This window comes from Leguminivora glycinivorella, chromosome 10 (genome assembly GCF_023078275.1).
Source record: "Leguminivora glycinivorella isolate SPB_JAAS2020 chromosome 10, LegGlyc_1.1, whole genome shotgun sequence".
In the NCBI taxonomy this organism is placed as follows: Eukaryota; Metazoa; Arthropoda; class Insecta; order Lepidoptera; family Tortricidae; genus Leguminivora; species Leguminivora glycinivorella.
Window position 1 is genome coordinate 10872670 of NC_062980.1, and position 24195 is coordinate 10896864.

Here is a 24195-nt window from a genome sequence, read left to right on the forward strand (position 1 = left end):
GGGTTTATCCGTTTGAAACAAAAGTATTTTAGTAAACGGAATAAATCACAATATTGATGATACAAGTCGAATTTGTTCGAACAACAAGGTCCAACTTGTTAAAAGATATTTGATTGAATCAGCCAAACATAAACAATCGACTTGTTGATTCAAATATATTTTTGATTGGATGACGAGTAACTTGTCGAATGTACTGTTACACTTAAAAAAAATTAACTTGCTGATTGAACCAAAGAGCACGTAGGCGCTATTATAACCAAAAAACTTGTTGAACCAACATGAAAACTGGTTGTTTTTTCTCTCAGTGTATTAATATACTTAGTGCTTTCTTTGTAATAATCTGAAACTACGACAGCTTACCTTAATTTCACTGTTTCATGGTTTCACATCTATAAAAGGAACATTATTCCTTATTCTTTATTTATTCCTTAAATTAACATTAACAGCCTAGCTAAACATGTCAATCGTACAGGAGGGTAAAAACGTGAAACACACACAGGAGGGTATAATAAACATGGTACACTTATGTAAAAATAGTGCAGCGAAACATGAAATACATAAAATAGTACTCATACGTGGATCGAACTTGGAGTAGTGATAGACTCCAAGTGACGAGCGCTGATCGCAAGGAATTGCGACTCCGTGCTGTGAAACATATCCAGTTTGCTGTCGCCTGGCCAGTATGTCATTGAGAAGAACATTGACGTAGGTTGAGGTACATAGGTAGGTTTTCAATAAACAATAAAAAAAATATCACTTTTATAAGTGATGAAAATGTAAGGGCTACTGATTCAAATTGGACATCATGAAAATCTAATATTAAAATAAATAAATAAAGAGACTTATTAAGAATGCCGTCCGAGACTTAAAAATTGCGTTCGTATCTGATTCCTACTTCAAAGGCTAAATGAACAAAGGTGAGTTCAGAAATACCCAGTTTGTTTTTTCATGCAACAAAGGTGGGGTGGTTTTTGAATGTCCTTCAATTCGAGGTTATTGTAGTGAGAAATAAGAGTAATTCGCTTTTCATTCTGTCTTCTTTGGAAAAGCAGCTCAAAGGTTGAAGAGCCATCGATGGTGGAGTGTCTCAGACTTTATTATTGGCTCTGAATCCGTCGGAGGGGAGCAAAATGAGGTCACTGTATTATGTACATTGGCTGTACACCGACCCTATTAATTTAGAAACCTGCCTGCGTTTTTTCTTTTAGCCCCAATTATGAAGTTTTCTGGGCGTTACTTTATTCAAAAGTTGAGGCGAATAATGACTACGGTATTTTTCGAAGATCCGATCAAGGGGCAGAATTATTTATTATATCTCTAGATCTCTTTAGATTGAGATTATAATTATTAATCATTGAGCCAATCTCCGAGATAAGATTAATATGATGAAGATTTTGATAATGATGATACACAATTAATTTCTTTAAAAAAAGTTTTCCAGCACCATTTTGCATTTAACCCTTGGCAAATTTATTATTTCAGATCGTGAACCAGAGTAATTGAAATAAACGGGTGGCATTTACATTCTCGTCACGCAATAAGCTGAGATTAAAGTAGCTTTTATGCTTCGTTTTATATGAGAAAGTTGATGTAAGAACACACCGAAATTGAATGGGATTTTTTTATTACCTGGCACGTATTTAAATTGATGAACGTAAACCAAGTGTGTAATAAGCTGGCTTGTAAGTAAGGCTAATATGAAATACGTTACTTCGCATTAGTACTTAAAAGGACTCTTTGCAAAACTATTAGAATAGGTGCTATTAGTGAATTAATAAGATTATCTTAGTAAATACATAGTGAGATTTTTGCATTTTTTTTAATACTACGTCGGTGGCAAACAAGCATACGGCCCGCCTGATGTAAAGCGGTCACCGTAACCTATGGACGCCTGCAACTCAAACAGTGTCACATGCGCGTTGCCACCCCATAATAAACTTGTACACTCCCTTTTGCTGTGTTAAGTACCTACACAGCAAAAAGAAGTGTACAAGTTCCAAGGAGGGTTCGGGTTGCCGACGACTCAAAGGACAATAGACGGAAAAGTTAGTTCCGTAAGTCCTCCCGTCATCAGCTCACCGCACCCTCGTTGAGCTCTGGCAGCCTTACTCACCGACAGGAACACAACACTATGAGTAGGGTCTAGTGCTATTTGGCTGCGGTCTCCTGTAAGGCGGAGGTACTACCCCAGTTGGGCTCTGCTCTAGATTCGAGCGAGACGATATCCGCTGTGCTGTGCCCTACCACACAAAGCGGAATATCATTCGCTATGCCCTACCTCCTACCGCATATTATTATTTTAGTACCTACTCCCGGAAATTGGCTAAAAAATCATGAATATCTGCCTCGCTTTATTGCAGTATTTTACCAAGACCAATGGGAGCCTGGGCTACACTTGGGAACTAATCTCAAGACTATGCGTGGGCTCAAATGATTGCAAAAGCGACTGCCACCTGACATTCACATCTAAAGGGAGTTTTTGTGATTAGCCTGGTTTCCTCACGATGTTTTTCTTTGCCGCAAAGCACTTAGTAAACTTCAATTTCGTACATTAAATAAGTTCCGAAAAATTCTCATTGAAAGCACAGTCTTACTAGGCCACCAGTGCTTTGCTCAGTAAATACAATAACCGGAATATTCATTTTCAGCGTTCATGGCAATTCAACTTCCTTTGGCTTCAAATCAAAGAGCAGCATATAGATCAAAGCATCGAGACATTACATTTTGCTTCAAGACGAAAATGGTCCAGCCGTACGAAATAGCCTTTTCATACAAACGTTACATTTTCCGATTCTCCTCCCCGGTTTTTTTATTTTTATTTTACTTGCCCGGCTCCATGTGGCTCGCATTGCTACGTAGCAAATATTAGGGTCGGTACAACTTGATGTGCCTTTGCGTGTGCTACCACATATACCTAATCATTGCTTTGTGACAACCCTGAATAGTCGAAAGGGATAGTGCTTTTGTATGAAGTGCTCATTCTGTGTGTTAATACAATTACTTATTCTGTGCTAGAGCGACTGACACAATTATTTGAAGCCCAGGACAATACATCAGCGCTGCGTGTCACGCGGCCGTAACACCATCTACTTTATTTCAATTATTTCCTCGAGTAAAGCCGAGAAGGCTAAACACTTTACGTGCCGAGAAGTTTGGTTTCCGCCATCGGGATTATAGGGGAATTAGTAGGAGCTTTTATGCACTCGCATTATTCTTATCTATGTTTTGGTGTACAAGAATATTGTGTGTATGCGTGTGAGTTCGCTGTCGTTTCGACGTTGTTGTGTAAATAAATGTTTATACAGCAAGTGTGGGTATGGATATTTTTACTCATTATTATGGCCTCTTTATACACCACAGGAACAACTCCATCCGCGTCTTGGTTCATATTAAATAAATAAATAAATATTATAGGACATTCTTACACAGATTGACTGAGGCCCACGGTAAGCTCAAGAAGGCTTGTGTTGTGGGTACTCAGACAACGATATATATATACATAGATAACATCCATGACTCAGGAACAAATATCTGTGCTCATCACATAAATAAATGCCCTTACCGAGATTCGAACCCGGGACCGCGGCGTAGCAGGCAGGGTCACTACCGACTGCGCCAGACTGGTCGTCATTCCATAAAAAAATGGCGATTTTCGCGACATCGTGAATAACACAATATACAGTAATTACCTAAATTTAGTCGATAGTTTTAGTTGCTTTAGGTATGTAAATTAATTGTATGTAAATAAATGATTAATGCCATTATATATACATACATATTTAAATCTCAATAAAATAATAACGTTGACGGCACGAGGGCAACATTGATGGCAATTAAGCCCGACGGTAATGGAGCTGATTCATTACCCTTCTATGAAACTCGGTGAAATTTTAGAAGTCTTTTTGTGCCTTTGGGTCTATTGTTGGGCCCTCGAGCTCTCACATGTACGCCCTTTGTCCCTGGGCCTGCTTCTGACGTCGCCCTGTTAAGATAAATGACGATGAACAATTATATTCAATCCGAAAATGAACTTACGACACAGTTACTCTCCGTAGTAACGGTTAAACTGTTTGTCTGGCGATTATTAAAATGTCAAAAGTTACTTTCGGTAAATAGGGCTATAAACGTTAACTGATTAGCTAAGCTATAAATAAAATTACGATTCAAGGTCTACAGGGGTGAAAAAAACATGTTATTATAAATGGAGGTATATTTTTTTAAACTTTTATTTACTCAATTTTCTAGTGACCTTTTAACTTTGAGCACCTATAGGCTGTTCTATTCCACGCAATCACTAATTGGGCTCTACTTTTTATATATTATTTAGACGGCGGACAGGTTTCGGATCGAGAAACGAGAATTTTTCGTTAAACATAATTTTCTTTATTATACACTTTACCGGAGTGACCCCTTTAACTTAAGCACTTTCCATCAGCTGTTCCACCAATCAATCAATAATTGCCAAATTGTCGAGAAACTCGGCGCAACTGTTCTCAGTTCCCAGACCCATAAATTATTGTTAATCCAATTGGAAAACGATCTGAAAAACACGTTGCGCAACACTCAGTCAACACTCGTTCCTAACGGGTTAGTTTCTCTCGTCGGCTAATCCTATTTAAACCAATGGAGCGATAACGGCGGCCATGCATATTCGTCCACATAATCGTAATCTAAATGAGCGATTACCGTCTCGTGCGCGCGTGGGCGCGTTCCAAATTCAAAAGACTTAGGGCCCATTTACACGGCGCGCGACCTCGCTTGCGATTTAACTTATACAGTAGAACCTCGATAAGATAAAGACCAAGGGAAATGTTAAATTATTTGAGTTATAGTGGTTTTTACTTACTGAGGGTTTAAGTTAAAGAGTTTTTATCGGTTTATATTTTTACTTACAGAGGTTCGATTATGAGCTTTGTTTAATAAAGATAAACGAGGAGGTTAAATAAAAATGAAACTTTACTACTTTATTTTACATTTAAAGGTACATTTATTGAAGTTTATTCTACATAAAAAAGTCGGTATTTTTTTTGTTTAAACTGTTTACACTTAAACACCGTAAAGTGTTTACAGCTTTCCTTATTTCTACACTGTTTAAACCATGTAAACAAGCATTGTTCTAAATTAGGGAACTCAACAATTCTTCGTCTTTTACATAAAAGACTTTCGCCCGATTCTTGCTTCTTCAATATTTCATCTTTGTTTTTTGATATGATGGATAATGTACTCTCATGTATTCCAAACTGAACTGCAAGGTCTTTTTTTTTCAATCCACTTTTCACAGCTTCAATCGCTTTTAACTTCTCAGCATATGTTAATGCTTTCAGTTTTCGTTTTAAATTCATTTTCACTCACAGTAGACACATTGGGCAAAGAGATGCTGCCAGAATGAAGGCTAAAAGATACTCACACAAACAGACAAATAAGTTACTGTACTTAGACTTTAGTCTATTGTTTACATTTTGAAGTCATTTGGTAAACACGTGTAAGCAATAGACAATAACAATGGTCTACAGGAAACCTTTTTTGATTCCACATTCGTCTCATTGAAAGATGATTGAAGTTACAAAGGTAGTCGTCAATACAACTTTGAGTTACTGAGGTCCGAGGCCCAAATTATTCGTTTAAGTTATAGAGGGTTCGAATTTTAAGTAAAAGAGGTTTGAGACTTCGAGGGGAAGGGAACACAACATTTTATAAATTTATAGAGGTTTTTACGTTATCGAGGTTTAAGTTATCAAGGTTCTACTGTATTACAGACTGTTGAGGTGAACCAATTCAGCTGGTCCCTCAAATGCCGCATTGGAGTAAAACTCGCTGTGAGAACCCGTACCATGTAAATCAGCCCTTACCTAGCACGCCCGACCAAATTAAAAAGGCGTTATCTGGCTTCACCGTAATTATAATGCCGTTGGTCAGGTGACGGCCATTTTGCCACAGATTAGCGCCAACCGACCGCAGTTTTGTTGATATTATCATCAAATTTTTCGTTTAGGTATTATGAATTTTATGTTTCATGAATTACTCTTTGTGGTCAGTTGTAAGAAACATCAATATATCTAAGATAACTTCGACTATTTTATCCGTATCTAAAATATAAAGTCTTATAATAAGTAGCCTGAACTCTCGTTAAAAGAACGACATGGCATCTTGAGATAAATATCTATACTTTTATAAAAGCGAGGGGTGTCTTAGATATATGTAGTTGTTATAAATAATTAAATAAAGCGATTACTCGGAACACTTGTTTCTGACTACGAATAAATTATTAAAAGTAAATATAAAATATGTTTCTACATCTGGTTTGCAGATACCAAGTAACTTTGGTTTGAAAATGTAAATAAAGAACTCTTGGTATTTTTAGGGCAAGTATCCTTTTTTTTAATTATAAATGGGATTATTTTTGGCCACAGACTAGCCAAAGGCAAAGACGTGGCCTACGATGGAGTGAGCTCGCCCAGAACCCGTTATTATTAGTCGATAACTTTTTACCTTCAAGGCAGCATTTTAGCAATTAAACTAAGTCAATGCTAATAAGATATATGACCCGTTCGAAATATTGCCAGAGCCTCATTGTATTATAGGCTTTATAGGTTCCAAATGTACCAAAATTGTCGTGCATTGCAGCGCATTGACGAGCATTGCCGCGTTGAGCGAACAGCTATATCTGCTGAACCAGAAGTTCCAAAGCGGGTCTGCTGATGCCATGTCCCTATCGCGAGCTATAAAATAGTATTTCAAATTTATTGTAAAAGCTCAGAACATGCAAGGCTTCAACTTATAATAAAATACTGACTTTATTAAACGTGGAAGTTCGTAAACCAACGCCGGTGATAGGCAAATCGTGTCAATAAATCCACATCGTACACGGAGAAAAAAGTCTCGTCCATGATACCTGAATAGTGTAATCTGAACGAGAAAATCTAGTAAATTCTGGGACAATTGTTCACATAGTATAAATAACTAAACTAGTCTGTTTAAATGCGTTGAGCTTAGTGAACTAGTTATCTTGTAATTGCTACACATTAAAATAGCGTGTATTACTAGAATATTTAGTAATCATAACACGTGGACCGTACAAATAAATAATATTTTCTTGCAGAGCTTAATAAATGAAATGTGACCTTGACAATATATTCTTGTAAAGGTAATATATACATTACGTATCATAAAATAAAAATATTGTAAGGGTCACACAGTCAAATTGTGTGTATTACTAGATTATTCAGTATTTATAACAAATGGAGTGTCTAAATAAACAAAATAATGTAAACTCCACAAGAAATTCTTGTAAAGGTTATAAAACTTTAGTTAGGCCAATAATAGGTATCGTTAAGAATACAAGTCATCTGATATATATTACATTCTCTTCATTTATGTAAACTTCATTAAATGGTTGATAGAACAAGAAAGTTAGTTACAGCAACTGCATTTATGGTACTCTCTAATAAATATACAATTGCGTTAACGTGTTATATTTTTATCGGTACCTATGAATTTGTCTGTGCACTGTATAGACAACTAACATTTCTTGTAAATGTAAAAAAAGGTTTGTTGTCTATACAAGGTGGTTCAGTAGGATTAAAGGCCGAGCCACGCCAGATACGTGTACGTAGACGTGTGCGTGGCGTGCGCGCTGTAAAGTACGAATCTTCAAAAGAGATGATACACCGCTAGACACACACGGGAAACACGTCACACAAGCGGTGTAATCTCTAATGAGGATTCGTCATTTACACCGCGTACGCTACGCGCACGTCTACGTACACGTATCTGGCGTGGCTCAGCCTTTAATCCTACTGTACCACCTTATATAGACAACAAACCTTTTCTTACATTTACAAGAAATGTTAGTTGTCTATACAGTGCAAAGACAAATTCATAGGTACCTACCGATAAAAATGCAGGTTGCTAGGACCAGTTCCAAGAGACAGAAGCCTAGAGTTGAAACTGGGATCCGGAAACCTGGGTCATCCAGCATATGGAATGGATGCTATGAGCGGTGAAAATTGGTGAATCTGAAAGTAAATAAAATAATTATATAATTTGTTAAAAAATATATTTCAACGATCCTTAGTGCAAGACTTTGTTCATATATTCGTCAGTGTTAATAGAACCGTCCTTCATTTCGTCCAAAATTTATATTTTGCAGAATTTTTCCACTTTTGTTCCACAGTATGGCATGGGTCACAGGAAACTTGCAACCATTGTAAATCATCTGAAAAAGACATTAAAATTTCTATGAATAAATTTTACATTAAGTAATATTCTACGTCCACTTCAGATATATATAAAGACTGTCCACGATAAAAAGTGGTCATATATAACATGGTAAATCTTGAGAATAATGAGAATTTATAAGCAGCATGTTTGTCAAATAATTTGTAGATATTAAACTACATTATAAAAATACAAACAAATTATAAACTTTAGGTGGCCTATGAATTTTAGCAGTATGTATCTCATGATAACAATATTTTTTTGTACAGTGTCTTCTTGCAGTCTTTAAGTACAACAGTTTTAATGACAAAAATATTTTTTTAATGTTTAATTATAATAGCCAAAATATACCCTATTACATACTGATTTTACGATAGTAATCATTTTTCTGATTGTAATCAGATTAAGAAAGTACTGAGATTTTCTAACTTTGCTGAATTCGAATTTTTGACACTTTTTGGCTCTCCATACAAAAACAACTGTCAGTGCTTGGAGTAAAAAGTCTTCCTGACTACCAAAAGTCGAAATGAGTTTCAAAAAGTATTTTTTTGTCTGCTAAGCTTATAAAAATATAAGTATTTATAAAATTGTACCAGGAAGCGTGTGAAGTTTGTTAAAAAACACTGTACAAGAAATGAAATGCTTGATGGTATACATTCGGCGAAACCTCAGACACACTAAAGCATTATAAGGAATAGCTTTAATTATTATATAGTTTTATGTATACAGATTTATCAAAATATAATATTGCTTCAAAATGTGCATTCAGGAAGAAAGATTTATCATGTTATGTATGACCACTTTTTATCGTGGACAGTCCTTATTAGTTCAGTATTTAGATTTTGCCCACGTAATGTCGTATGAATTTGTATGCAATGTAAAATGAATACAACATTAAATGCCTTTTTACTCACCATTCTAATTATCTACTAAGTTCTACATGATGTACGGTATGTGACTCACCTGCTTTTGCCAACTCTGCCATCTCCCATCCTTGCAAGAGTTTTTGCACCTCTTCATCCATTTCCTAAAATGGAAACTACCAAACGAATGGATAATACGTAGTGAGTACGTTTAACGATAAATAATATAACCTATTGCGATCCGCGTCCACGCGTGATCTCTCATGACACGTAAATGGCCGCCGACCACGCCGCAAAACATTGCGTTTCGTTACACAAGCAAAACATTTATTTATGCGGACAATATTTTTGTTATAACAATTATTTTTCTGTGTATATTACGAGAATATCATTATTTTTTGCAAGAGGCGCAAAGTAAAATCAACTATACTGCTATAGCATTCACTAAGATATACAATGGTACTTAAACATGGCGTTTCGTTACAAAAACGAAACACATATTTATACTAACTAAATACTTTTTCAACAGAACTATTTGTTCACCAGTATACATTACGAGAATATTATTGTCATTATATACAAGAGCTGCAAAGTAATACCAACTTATAAAACAGTCATATCAACTATACTGCGATGGCATTCGCTACGATACAAATAATAGAGTTGACAGCAATGCGTACATATTTATACAAACTTAATATTTTTAAATATAACTCTTCGTTGAGTTTACATTACAAGAATATTCTTTTTATTTCTTTACGAGAACTACAAAGTAATGGCAACGTATAAAAAAGTTACAGGAAGTATACTGTGATAGTAACCGCTAAGATTAAGATTGTAAAGATAATTTTTATTTTTTTGGCATTACAAGAAGCTTCTTGTTAATAGAATTATCGTAACCTTTATTCTATTAGTTGTAAATAAAACTAGAGTTCTCGTATATGTAATTCAAACAGAACTGTTTAGTGCATATTAATGTTTGCTTAGTTCTATTGAATTAAAAATATAGTAAACGTAACAATACAGTTGTTTTTATTACGAGATTGTAGTATCAGTTACGATAAATCTATTTTACTAAACGTTCTGGTAGTATTGTTAAAATATTTTTTTTCCGTGTATGTTTTCGAGCAATTAGATTCGTGTTTTACTGTTTATGGTATCGACCCGTCGTCTAGTAAATTCATTATGTAATTTAAAATGCTAATGGACTGTCGTCTGGGAGGCAGGGTGCGGATGAATAATGAAACATCCGATACAAATCTGGTATTCCGCAGTGATTGAAGACTTATTTATAAACAAGGTGAATTAAGTTCTACATCCCTGTTTGCGTAGCAATGAATTCTTAAGAGAAACTTGAAATTGCAAAAGTGTAAAACAAATTTATAGAAGTTGCAACAGCGGCGCAACTCTATTCAGTTCGGTTACGGATGTTGTTATAAATTCATCGTGCTCGATTTTATTCAATTGTAAATATGATTTTCTATAAAACCAAGCTTAGTTATACCTATTAAGTTGTTCTTTTATATTTTTAACCCCGTGTTATAAGTTTGACGTGTCAGTCTGTCTGTTTGTCTGTCTGTCTGTGTGTGTGTGTCTGTCTGTAGCATCGTAGCTCCCGAACGAATGAACTGATTTAGATTTATTTATTTTTTTGTTTGAAAGCTGAGTCGGTCGGGAGTGTTCTTAGTCATGTTTCATAAAAAAATCGGTCTGTGCTTATTAATAAAATATTTGTACTTTTACACGGTTCTATTTTTACTCAGAAATGGGCTGGTGCAACCGATCCTAATGTAGTCAGACTCAGAATAAACAAATTTACATTTTAACATTACACACTGCGAAGCGAATGAACTGTAGCTAGTTGAAGTTCGTATTATATCCATTTCATGACGAGCAGCGAAGTGTTATCCCAGGTCCATAGCCTAAGGCGTCGGACCCTCAGCCCTTGAGCCCCACACAATAAAGTGCCATCACCATTAGCTATGTAACATCAAAAATATTTCACAACGTCTTACCGACGTCCAATCAATATGTCATCTATTAAACACACATTCAAACCTTAGCAGGTATTTATTGATCGGCCATTCTTCGTACTTTCATGGCAGTCAAAAAGCAGTATCGGACTATGAGGTTACTACAGTTAGAGGAGTATTCTTGAACCTTAATGCATCGAGTTACGTTAGTCAAGTATGTTTCTGTTAGAATTGGGATGTGACATTCTGGACTTGTGTTCGGGCGCCTGAATTGACTTGTCGCTTAGAGGTGTTTGTTTATTAAGAATTATGTGGCATTTATTGTCAGTCAATAATCCCGCATGTGGGTGCCTTATCGGACAATTGGCTGACCGACTTTGGTCAACTGTGACGCTGACTCAGGGCTGTGCGATGTCCGGTGGATTTTTACTGAATCGGGTTTTTATTTGTCAGTTCTATACCTAGTTTCAAACAAACTGACCAAAAGTAAAACTAATATGCGTAAGTATTACGATATAAAATAGTTATTACAATGTTGGTAAAAATAATTTGGTCGAATGGCAGCATACATTTATGTGCTTCGTTCGAGATATTGGTGAAAAATGATATTACTTTAACATTATTATGTTTATTACTCTTCAGAGAAATTTTCATTGTGAATTCAACAAGTTCGACTTGTTGCGGGTGTTTATCAGTTTGAAACAAAAGTATTTTTAGTAAACGGAATAAATCACAATATTGCTGATACAAGTCGAATTTGTACGAACAACAAGATCAAACTTGTTAAAAGATATTTGATTAAATCAGCCAAACATATTTAAAACAATATGTGTCATAGTGCTTTTATAAAACAATATTGTTGATTCAAATGACAAGTAGGTAACTTGTAGAACGTACTAGTTAAACTTAACAAAATTTAACTTGTTGTTTGAACCAAAGAGCACTTAGGCGCTATTTTAACCAAAAAACTTGTTGAACGAACATGAAAACTGGTTGTTTTTTCTCTCAGTGTATATTCTACACATAGTTATGAATAGTTGAGTTAGTTGTTACGAGCATCAGGTTGAGCATTAAATAATCGTCAATGGTTTCTTGAGTAGGGCTGCGCCACAGGCACCGCAATCTACGCATCAAATTTATTTGACATGTAACGTTTTGTCATCATTGTGGTCACTCGTTATTTTTATTTGCCTTTTATTGACATTGTATTTTACTTAAATTGGTTTCCCGCCCGCGGGGACTATTGACGTTATTATCATTCACACAAAACTAAATTTTCGTTTGATGTCCAATGTTCTGTTAAATTATCCAACGAGTTTAATCATCAATATTATGTTTTATATTTCTATAGCCAGTAAATCAATTTCTTTCTTTTCAGAATCGAGAGCGGCCCAGCTTAAACATGTCATAAGGTATGTTAATCTCTTTCCAAGCATTTAAGAGAAAAAATAAATATGAAAATGTTTCGTACGATGGATTTTATAAAGGAGCTTAGGATTGTAAGTCTGTGACAGCTATTGGCATAACAAAGCCCCTTTCATTTAGTCAGTAAATCGGCTATTTTGTAGACAGTTTTGGATTAAATTTTACAGCCTATTAATTAGGGAATTTGTAAAGACAAGTGAAAAAATACGAAAAAGTAGCAGGTCAAATAGCGCTTCAGAAATAAATAGCATACTTTAACCGCTAAAGTAAAAGAGACGTGTGTCTATTTATAGTCTACGTTTAAAGAAAAAAAAATTGAAATTTGACATTCCTGACCGCGAGCTGTACCTACAGATATCAATAGTTAGAAAAGTTATTCAGGATGTCAAGTACTTTTAGTGCGTTGTTTCAATCCGCTACTATTGATGTTGACTGTACATAATGCTGATCAAAAGTGCCTTATAGCTCTGAATTCGTCAACATAAGGGAGTAACCGGCAGGTGGGCAACTCTTAGATATTCAATAAGGTGTTTTAATAACTGAAGAAATAGAAAATTGATGCTTAGCAATGATCGAGAAAAATTTCGAAAATATATCGGCACTACTTTGAAAAAAACTTTTATCTTCTTCTGTAAAATGAAAAATGAAAAAAAATCTTCTTCTGTAAAATGAAATTTTATCTTCTTCTGTAAGAGAAAAATGTATTAAGTAAGTATGTATGGAATGCATATAGACTTACTACGTTTTGTCTTTGAAGAGCAGTGTGAGATACGAGATTTTTTCAAAGTAGTGACGATATGTATTATGGAATTACTATATCCACTATCTCTTAGTAACTATCAGCTTTAATATAACGCTTTACCGCTCAATTACTTGTGCCTATCAATAGCGACCGCTTAATCAATGTCGAATAAGTGGCCAGGCGTGAACGATACTCCCTACTAAGCAGTCCAAACAGTTTGACATATTTTTTATCAATGTCCGTCAATAATTTTTTGAGATATGAAGCGTCAAAAAAAGAGCATTTTTCCCCTTTCTATGAAAATATTCGTTTTGCTAATATTTTGAGACAGATATCAGCAAAACAACTCAGTCTATTACATAAATTGTAAAATAAAGATGTAGAAAATTTCACTAGCTTTCATTTAAGACCAAAAGAGTGCCAGTTATTTAAAAAAATAGGATTATATCTTAAGTCTAGTATAACTGGATCAGAAATAATCGGTGCCTGGATGGTAATGGCCAAATGGGATAGTTTACATATATTTACAGGAGACGTAGCGGAGAACGAATTATTATTATTTGGGAGCTGTTCAAGTATTACTCAGACACATATTTGTGTATATCAAATCAACATTTATTTAGTAAGTTAAGTTTACGGTCAGAAAGACCTCAGGATCGCCGCTTGGCGGAAAAAAATATTTACGAGTAGAAAACCCTCATTAAGTAATTGAATCAGATTGTTCCGAAATACTTGTTTATGTAAATGATTGTTACAAGAACACTTGTACGGACTGGTTTTTAAAGCATATCACTGAGGGTCAATAACATCGATGTAATCTCACGAGCGTTGTCGTGGACGTGCCCGAATCATAGTATTCTCCGTTTAACGAAATATCAGTACATAGTATGTGTTGTATTGCACGCGCAGGTCTCTCACAGCCGCGCAGGTGTAGTCGGACCATAACTCGACAGTATACACGCTTGTACAAAAACTGAGGAACAGCTGTCTTTTAACGCTGTCACTACATTTGGCGAATCTTCTAGCCAACATGTTTGCCCTTACTGCGGTGGCTCGCCTCTGCCTTTCTATGTCCTCCTGGTCTTTTAAACTGGACAACAAGATGTGGCCAAGATATTTGACTTTGTGTACTCTCCGCAATTGAACTCCATCAAGCAAAAGAGGTGGTACATGTGTGGGCATTATGTGCTGCCTCCATGAGCATAAATTCAGACTTGTCCCGATTGTATCTCATGTTATGCTGGCTGGCGTATCTCTCGCATTCTGCAAGTAACTTACGCATAGCTCCCACAGATGGTGCTAGTAGGACCATATCGTCTGCATATGCGATGTGATTTATCATTTGTCCATTGATGGAGCAGCCAACCTCGGTACTGGTCAAAGCCTGCGACAGCCCATCCATGTACACGCTGAAGAGAGCCGGAGACATACTGCCTCCTTGTCTCACGCCACAGTTTAGCCCGCTGGCTGTGGACATAGTTGACTTCCATCTTACTACGTTCTTCTGCTGGGAATACCACTTCTCCAGTATCTTAATAATATAATAATTGGCGTGGGCGCTTTCCGTTCCCGTAGTTTATTCCACAGCAATTGGTGGTCAAATACAACTCAAGTGGACTTTCTATCACTACAGGAGTTGTGCCATCAAGATGCAGAACCAGGACCCTCAAAAAGGAAAAGTAAAATGTAACTAATTCTGTTTTATTTTTCTAATTTACTAAACTTCAAAATTTTACTGTATTTTATTTCTTCATTAGTAATAGTCAAATCGATGCAAAATTAGCTTAGACAATTTTTTCAGATAAACGGATATCAAAGAAAGTAAGATCGAATAGATAGCACTTTCAACCTAAAACTTTTAGCGTAAACTATTTTACCTTAACCAATCTACCAGACTCTTGGCTTCTCTATTTATAGATTTTTTTTGTTTACCAAAGTAACTATTCGTTTTACTGACCTTTATTTGCACTAAAACTAAAGCAAAATAAATTTTATACAATGTTATATTGCAATATATATCATATCATGAAGTATTTTGCAGATATTTGTTTAAAAATATTGGCAAAACGCTACATTTTATAAGTGCGTCAAAAATTAACCTTTTTTGACGCTTCATATCTCGAAAACTATTTGACGGACATTGATAAAAAAGATGTCAAACTGTTTGAAATTTAATGCGCTTTCAACATTACAAAGCAACTTTTGACCAAAAACGCATAGTTTTTTAATAAAAAAATAAAGATAAAAAAATGTCCGATTTTTTTCCTTTTTTTTTTAAATTACGAAGTTAGCACACTTTTTTTTTGCTTGCAAAATATAGTCTTACATTCCCCCAAGGACTCTAAATAACATACCAAAAATCCAGCTTTACATCACACTTTGTTTTTTTAGCCGATTTTCATGTAAGATTTGACCGGTGTAAGTGTTGCGGTCTCATTTCAGTATCCACCTAATGCCGGCTGGTTTAATACGCACAGTGCAACTGTATTTACCGAGAGCAAACCCGCTCGCCAGTCTCCCGCGCTAACGAATAAGGACACAAGCGGGTAGAATTACGAACCGCTTACGCTGTTTCAAATTGATATGGCAGTCCGCCCTGGGCGTATGTCAACCGCTCCGTTCCAGGTCCAACATTCCCAATGCTTACCAAGCGGGAACTATCCGCATCATCTAGGTAACCAGTATTAAGTAAACACCTAGTCCGTAGTACAAAACGGTGAACGGAGAACTCGCGGTTACTGGGTAGCATATGCGTCTGAGGTTTCTATACTTGCTAAGCAATTACAATAAGACTTCAGATTATGGCGTAATCCCCTTTCTCTGGGCTAAGCCGCTTTCATAGCTTTGTGCCGAGGATGTAACGCTGATGCCCGTCAAGTGTGCTCTAAATCTGTTTTAGTCCGAAGCATATAAATAGAGTTTGCAAATTTAAAATTGGATGCAGACCTAACGCAAAGTCTATTCTGAATAGATAGTTTACGCTTATATACTTGCAGTAACTTTAGTTGGGTTGGAGTGGATATAATACCAAGGGAATAATTATATCTTAAATCATATATTTATATCCTGTGCATTGCATATTAGAAATTCCATTGACGATCTTTATACCTTGGATTTTATGTGTGGTATTAAATGATTCTTTATTAAAAAATCTAATATCTACTACGTAGAATAGAAACTAGTTGGACTCTCAAAATAAATCGCAATAAGTATATCTATAAATCAAGAAACGAATCTGCTCTTCTTTACAAATCTCACATTACAGAAAGCTATGTGTTCATTTTACGGCGTCGGTTGTATTACGAAAATGACATTTAAGATTTATTTACCTACACGTCAAGCACTCCTATCTCCTATGGGATTTTAGTTAAGTACATCCCGGAATGTTGAAGTGACATACAATCGAGCACACCAATCAATACCGCAATGTCATTACATTTGAGTTTGAATTCTCGCACCGCGTAAATGGGCCCACCAATCCCATCGATATCATTGTCAAAGGCGAATATACATATTTGTAACTCCTTGCAATATTTGCAAGTTTACAAAATCGGCTCAAAGAGCATGGTAGCTATGTAATAGAGAAGCTAATGTGGCTTTAATGTGGTCGGGCGGCGCGTGTCGAGGCATCGCCCGGTGAGCTTACCGAATGATCCCGTACCGTCGGCGCAACCACTATTTATGTTTAGCAATTTGCTAATGCGCTCGGATTGATATTCTGCTGTGTCATAAGTTATGATACTAATGTGACAATTATGAAGCGACAAAAAAAGGATAAAAAATGAATCGCTGTGTCATGTAATCACAAAGAAGTCTCGATAAAAATTGAGTATAAAATGCATATGACTGACTTATTATTAAATAGTATCGTATAGTGTATAGTGTCATTCACGATGATGCCTTAAATCAAATCTAGTCTTTAATAAAATGGCATTAAAAGAGGCATAGCCCGAATTTTCGTGAATGACGCCATCTATACGACTACATTGTTATGTGTATTGTTACACAGGAAAGTATGTAAAGTATTGTAAGCCCCCTAAAACTTAGGTTACTTACCATTTTTTTCAGTCAAACAACTCAAGGTGATAAACTTTAGAAGATAATTCTATAATTTGATCTCTCTAACATCTTATAAAATATGAATTTCTAATGAATGAAACAAAAATACTTTTTGCTCAAATATTTTCCCAGCAAAATATTGGCTCAAAAATATTTGTTTGCAGACCGTGGAACGTGCAAAAGCGACTTTTCCTCTTGTTGTAAGCTGACGAAGCGATTTACCGAATCAATGCGATTTATGATTTACTTCTAAAGTAACTCCTACTTTCCTAACTCGGGCCACATTGAAAACATAAACACTTTGGTTAATAAATATCGAAATAATTTTAAATTATGAGTTGAATATTCCTTGGAAACTTTGCGAAACATTAATTAAGTACTTTAGTTGTTTGCCGTAACAAAACCAATAAGGGCAGGGGTTGAATATTTGTTGGTAATAAACATATTATAAGTGATTGAGTTTAGGAAATATTCAAACTGTGATTTTTTATCGGCATTAGTAGGCATTGGTTCCCATTCGCATTCACATCTGTAATAGGTACCTATTAGTTTTTTTTAGTTATCCTTTTTAGCAATAAAACGGACATCATTAGGTATAGGTTCATAAACATTTTGTAAGTAGTTTACAACAAAAACGGGGATGTTCCCATTTAAATCTTGATATAAACTCCACATGAGATACGTTTTTAGGGTTCCGTAGCCAACTAGGAACCCTTATAGTTTCGCCATGTCTGTCTGTCCGTCCGTCCGTCCGTCCGTTCGTCCGCGGATAATCTCAGTAACCGTAAGCACTAGAAAGCTGAAATTTGGTACCAATATGTATATCAATCACGCCAACAAAGTGCAAAAATAAAAAATGGAAAAAAATGTTTTATTAGGGTACCCCCCCTACATGTAAAGTGGGGGCTGATTTTTTTTTCATTTCAACCCCAACGTGTGATATATTGTTGGATAGGTATTTAAAAATGAATAAGGGTTTACTAAGATCGTTTTTTGATAATATTAATATCTTCGGAAATAATCGCTCCTAAAGGAAAAAAAGTGCGTCCCCCCCTCTAACTTTTGAACCATATGTTTAAAAAATATGAAAAAAATCACAAAAGTAGAACTTTATAAAGACTTTCTAGGAAAATTGTTTTGAACTTGATAGGTTCAGTAGTTTTTGAGAAAAATACGAAAAACTACGGAACCCTACACTGAGCGTGGCCCGACACGCTCTTGGCCGGTTTTTTTTAACCGCCTTCTATTTTAAGGGAGGAGGTTATCAATTCTTCTGTATCTTTTTTTTAGTTTTAAATACAGTTTATTATTTATATCCCTTATTTGTGTTTCGTAATAAAAGTAAAGTGTAGATTAATAAACATCTACAAGCACAAAAATACTTTAATATAAGAAACAAATTGTTAAAAAAGGAGTATAATTTAACCTACTTAATGTAAATCAAGGCGCATATGCGTACGATGTCATTTAAGACCCGAAGCCGTTCAACATCCGAAATCTGTTTCCCACAACCCAGCCGTATAATCCGATAACTTTCCAAATCCTCTTTCAATGACAGTCATGTTCGGAAACTTAATCGCCTACCTAATTGAAGAGACAAAGAAGCCTACAAATCAAATCCTGTTAACGGTAACTTCACCGATTGATTTAATTTTTTTTCCGGAAACGTCATTATTTTCGTCGTCGACTATTTTTGATAGCTGGTGGGAATCTGAATTCATCTTAAGACCAAAGGGGAGACCAATGGAGAGTGGGTGGTCATGTGGTCATTTTTCCTATATGTGGGATGGGGAACAAAAACTTCAATAATACCTACCTAAGGAGGAAAATGTGAAATACACATGTATGAAAAGACAATTTCGCGTAGTCCATATTATGTCATTTATTTTTGTAACATTTATTTGTTGACATATACTTTTTTCAAACAACAATAGGTGTATTTAAAGTCACATACAGGTCGAACGCGATTAATTAACATTATTTTGCCTTTTTTCCCTACGTTTCGGCCAGGTTGCACTTGTTGTGGTTGCAGGTTGGTTGTATGTGACTTTAAATATAAAAAAAATTAAAATTAAAAAATTAAATATGTGTACAAAGCGCGAGAACTTAAAGTGTTATATTGCAAACCGTTACGAACAATAGGTGGTTTGTGTGAAAAAGGATATGAGAAAGAAAGATGCGAGTGTTGAGATGACGAAAGATACAGGAGTATGGAAGAGGTAGACATGTTGTACCGACCCCACATCACGTGGGATAAGGGTAGGAGGAAGAAATAAGTAGGTACAACTTCTTGTGTTTTGGTTTATTTATAAAATCAGCGCATTTATGTAGGTACCTACTAAACAGATAAAATTAAGTAATCTGTAGCCATCTGCACTACTACAATTTGCTCGCAACTTGCAACATCTGGTTGTGCGCTGAATTCATGCACGCTAATTTTCAATATGAGAAAGATAGAAAGTTCATAAAATTTCACAGATGTGTATGAAAGCAGACGTTTTACGATGCTGACGAAAACTCATTTCTATTTTCATACCGTAGTAGGGTACACTGGGGTGAATTGGATCACAGGGCGAAACGGACCACTAAGGAAAAGAGGGTGATAGTTGAAATTTTGTACTGATTTGAACTAGTTGGTACACGATAAAATTCACTTATCTTAAATTGCTACGTCTGTTGTAAGAAGTATTTTAAACGCACGACAATTTTCACCGCTTTCGCGATCTAGCTCACCAATTAAATGCCGCATTAACGCAGAATAAACGAAACGCATTTATAATACGTAAAATAAAAGAAAAAATATTGCATTTATTTTTGATAATGTACTCGTACATCGGGCCGCGAAATTACCTAGATATATTATGTACTTTATGAAACATTTCAGAAATAATTTTTAACCTCCAAAATAAGAGATCACTTGTAAATTACATGCTTCTCAGAAATATGGCGAAAAGTCATAACAAAACGTGATTAAAAATTCGGCATAGGCGACTAGTACTCGCCTTTTGCCAATTCTCTGTTTTATTTCAAAAAATAGACTGAAAGTATTACGCAATTTGAGCTTCATTTTGTAGATATTAAAGACTATTAGTTCTCGAGAATAAGTTGCATGTTTATGAGATTAACACCCATTCAGAAGCATTATTGCGTTACAACTAGCGCCAGAATATTTTGCTGGAAATAAAATGAAAATTATCTGCAACTTTTAGACTACGTCGAATATAAGTGTAATATTTTGCCCCTTGCTGCAAAGGAATACAATACGTAATATTTTGAACTCTGCAAACGAAAGTCGTTATTTTATGCTTGACCTTTCAGGTCAGTACGTGGGAACGACGCATAGATTTGCTGATATATTGTTTAACAGAAACTGGACAATGATAATGATCTTAATGACCGAAAACATTGTCCTTCCAAGAATAAAAAAATAATTGTTGCCGGTTTTCTTTTAACATTTGACGTGTATATTCTGACATATTCCTTGAGCATCACAAATGTACCTACGTTAATAAGATATTTTGTGTCGAAAATCTGTCGATTCCATTCCCATTCCGAGAGAGGAAAGATAAAACCTTCCCACCTGTAGGCTGTAGGGCAAGCACATGACGGCCGGACAGTATCTCGCCCGTGAGATAGACTACCCGTCCTCTTTTGATTACATTAATTAGAATGAGATGGGTAGAGGTACTGTCACGCCCATCATGTGCCTACCCTGCCTGTCAGACAGAGGCGTCATGGGCTAGCCGACTGTAATAACAAAATGTGTCATTTACTGTTAACAATAGATCCGGCCATGTGTCTTCTGTAAACACCGTTTCTAAATACATGTGTCTGCTGTTGGGATAGATCCCGCAAATGCTGAGCATTTCTTATACACTTTTAATCAAACTCTTCTCATCTGTCTGTTGGTACTTCAAACGGTGCGAGAACTGTGAGTATCATTAAATTGCACTATTTTATTGGAGTGAAAATAGCGTGTGAGTATGCGCGAAATATGATCTTTAAAACAAATATTACCTACACAGAAACAACTCATTCCAAATCACCTAAAAGAATCACTGTTAGAAAATATAAATTCATTGTCATCGTTTAATAATATGTCTTCCTGAGTTCGGTTTGGTTACGAAAGCACGCTCATTTTTTTTTAAATATTTTATTTCCCTTATCAGGTAAACTTCTTGGCGAGGATTGAAAAAAAGTTCGTTTGCCGAAAATAGGTTCAACTACGGAAGTTCATGTAACATCTATTTAAGTATACGTCTGTGAAGTAGAAGCTAATTCTAACTAAAGTCATAACCCGTATATAAACCTCCATTGGAACCGTTTCTCGCCACGTGTAAACTATTTCCACACAAAGTTTACTTTATGTTCGGCACATAATAGAAATAACAGCAGATGTGGGTCGTAGATCATCAACAATTTGTTTGTCTTAGCCCTCAGTGATAACAACTAGTTCGGTTATATTAGGGGTTTTGCGAATGTGTTAACAAATAAACCGTGTGTGTGTGTGTTCAACACACTGTGTGTGCCTGGTGAATGAAACGAAAATAAACTCAGCTACATTACGCGTTCGTGTTTTTTTTAGTTTTAAATAATGCTTAGTCGATATTTGTGGGGTGCTGTGGACGTCCAAAGGCTATGGTGACTGATTACCATTAGGCTGGCCGTAGGATTTCATGCGTTACATAATTATAACCTCGTTCTACATATTATCCTTTTAACCTCTTACAAAAATATTCTTCAGTCAGTGTGAAAACATTAGCTTTAAACATGAAAATGTAAAATAAAAAGATTTTGCAAACGGTTGTTTAGGTCTTGACCTGCAAGAAACTTTTCACCACCCCAACTGGTAAAGGCTCTCTTTGCTATTCGAAAACAGATAGCAAAATTGCATTTTATCCACAAGAGTGCAAAGTAATTTCATACAAATTTTAACTTGATTTCTTAAGCGGACTGGTACATTTTACTTATAACTGATGATTTTGAATCATAAGTATTGAATAAATTGATGGATTTGATTTAGTTTCAGGTATTATAGTCAGTATTTTGTTCGTGTTGGTGTGGTAAAAAATTTGGTGTTTCTCTCAGTGGCAAAGTTTGTTTAACCTTCGTGCGTTGAAACCCTCGCAACGCTCAAGATTCCACTTTTTGAACCAATCGCTACGCTCGCGTTTCCATATTGGAATCTTTCGCTTGCTCTGGTATCAATATTGGCACGTTCGGTTACACAAATACTTTGCCCTCTTGTAACTATTTTATTCTGATAAAATATGCACGCGTACATTTAGAGTAGGTACTTATCTTCAGCTTTTAAACAAATAGGTATATAGCTCGATAAGTTTGTGCAAAATAAATATAAAAAAGCTGTTGAGCACAAAATCCTGTAAAGCTCATGCCATAATATAAATTCGGAAAAGGCGAACCATGTCAAACAAATTCAACAGGAAAATGTGTCGACTCACTCAAAAATTTATCCTGATTGATAAAGCAAGTAAACGCCCGCCATCCCCTTAACGCATTTTCAATATCAAAGCGTAACGTGGGAAGTAAATAAAGAATTGGAAGTGTCCATAATGGCGGCGTGTCCGGTGCGCGAGCGCCCTCTGGCGGCGGAACTTCAATTTCCGTTCCAAAGTTGATTTTCCTTGACGGTGGCAACACTGCTTATATTTTAAAAGATTATCGACGGAGCGGTAGCATCGATAATTAGTTTTGTGGGTTGTTGGGAATTTTATTAAGTCGCAGTTCGCTCGTTTTGAAATGGGATATTTGTATTTTTAATACCGTAGCTTTTTTAACATAGCTTAGATTAGTAAAAGCGACCAAGCGACACTCACCAGAGTGAGTAATAGTTATTTGTTATACAAGGGGGCAAAGTTGTATTTTAACGCCGAGTGTGGAATTGAAAAACGAGCAAGTGAAAGGATTCTATAGTTGAACCACGAGCGAAGCGAGTGGTTCGAGAATAGAATCCAGAACTTGCGAGTTTTTTACCACACGAGAAGTAAAATACATTTGCACCCGAGTGTAACACAAAACTTTTCCCCTCACTATAGCGAGGAAACTACAACGGAAAAAAATGCGTTTATCACTTGTTAGCGACGCGTCGAAATATATGTAAAATAGCATAAGAATTCGATTAAGACTGTATTCGCAATAAAGATTATTTCGTAGGTAGGAAACGGGTAGAACTGCGTTAGTTAAGTTAATTTTGTCAATTCCGATTATTAAGTATGATAATAAGACTCATATGTGATGTATTCGATAGCAGGCAATTCCCATATTCCTTCCTTCCCAAGTCGCGGAAACCGAGTCCAAAGTTCAATCTAAACTCAGACTGTCCATTGGACTACGATTAATAGCCAATAAGCACTAACGTGAGAGGCTTAGAGCGAGAAAACCGAACTCTCCTCTGACTGGCTAAAAATATTTCCTTAAAGTTCCGAAATCATTTTCCTTTCACCCGAAAATTGCCTTAGGATTACTCGAATCCAAGCCAATAACTCGATAACTATAAGACATATGAAGATGTAAATAGTTTTAAAACGTAGCTGGGAACTTACGTAACACGATAACCTACATTTCCATAGTAATATGCCGTTATCGATAACAATGGAGCTCAAGGCAAGCTGAGAAACCAGTCTATTGTATGGCCCGGACGGCTAATCACCTCTTCTATTGTGTAAAAACGTAAACAAACGCAGGTGCATTCCACTCGAGGTGAATGACCCTAGTGTCAGGTGCATTGTTACGTAATTTCGAAGCGATAGCCTAATTAGTTTATAAGTAATTAGGATTTGAGCGAAAAATGATAGCGTTAAATTCACGTAATCGAGCGCCGTAACGCGTTCGACCAATCACGACGCGCCATCCGTCGCCTATCGGGCGCAATTATTTACCTCTCTATCGCACGGAG

The 24195-nt window shown here is 35.8% G+C and overlaps 1 protein-coding gene across 4 annotated transcripts in view; it reads left to right on the forward strand.

The window, feature by feature from the left end:
- The window catches only part of LOC125230148, a 138828-nt gene that overhangs the window by 69567 nt on the left and 45066 nt on the right, over positions 1 to 24195 (forward strand). For all 4 annotated transcript variants that reach the window (XR_007177498.1, XM_048135188.1, XM_048135190.1 and 1 more), the window contains exon 2: positions 12432 to 12465. The gene's annotated coding sequence lies outside the window, so the exon portion shown is untranslated. The remainder of the gene's footprint in view (positions 1 to 12431; positions 12466 to 24195) is intronic.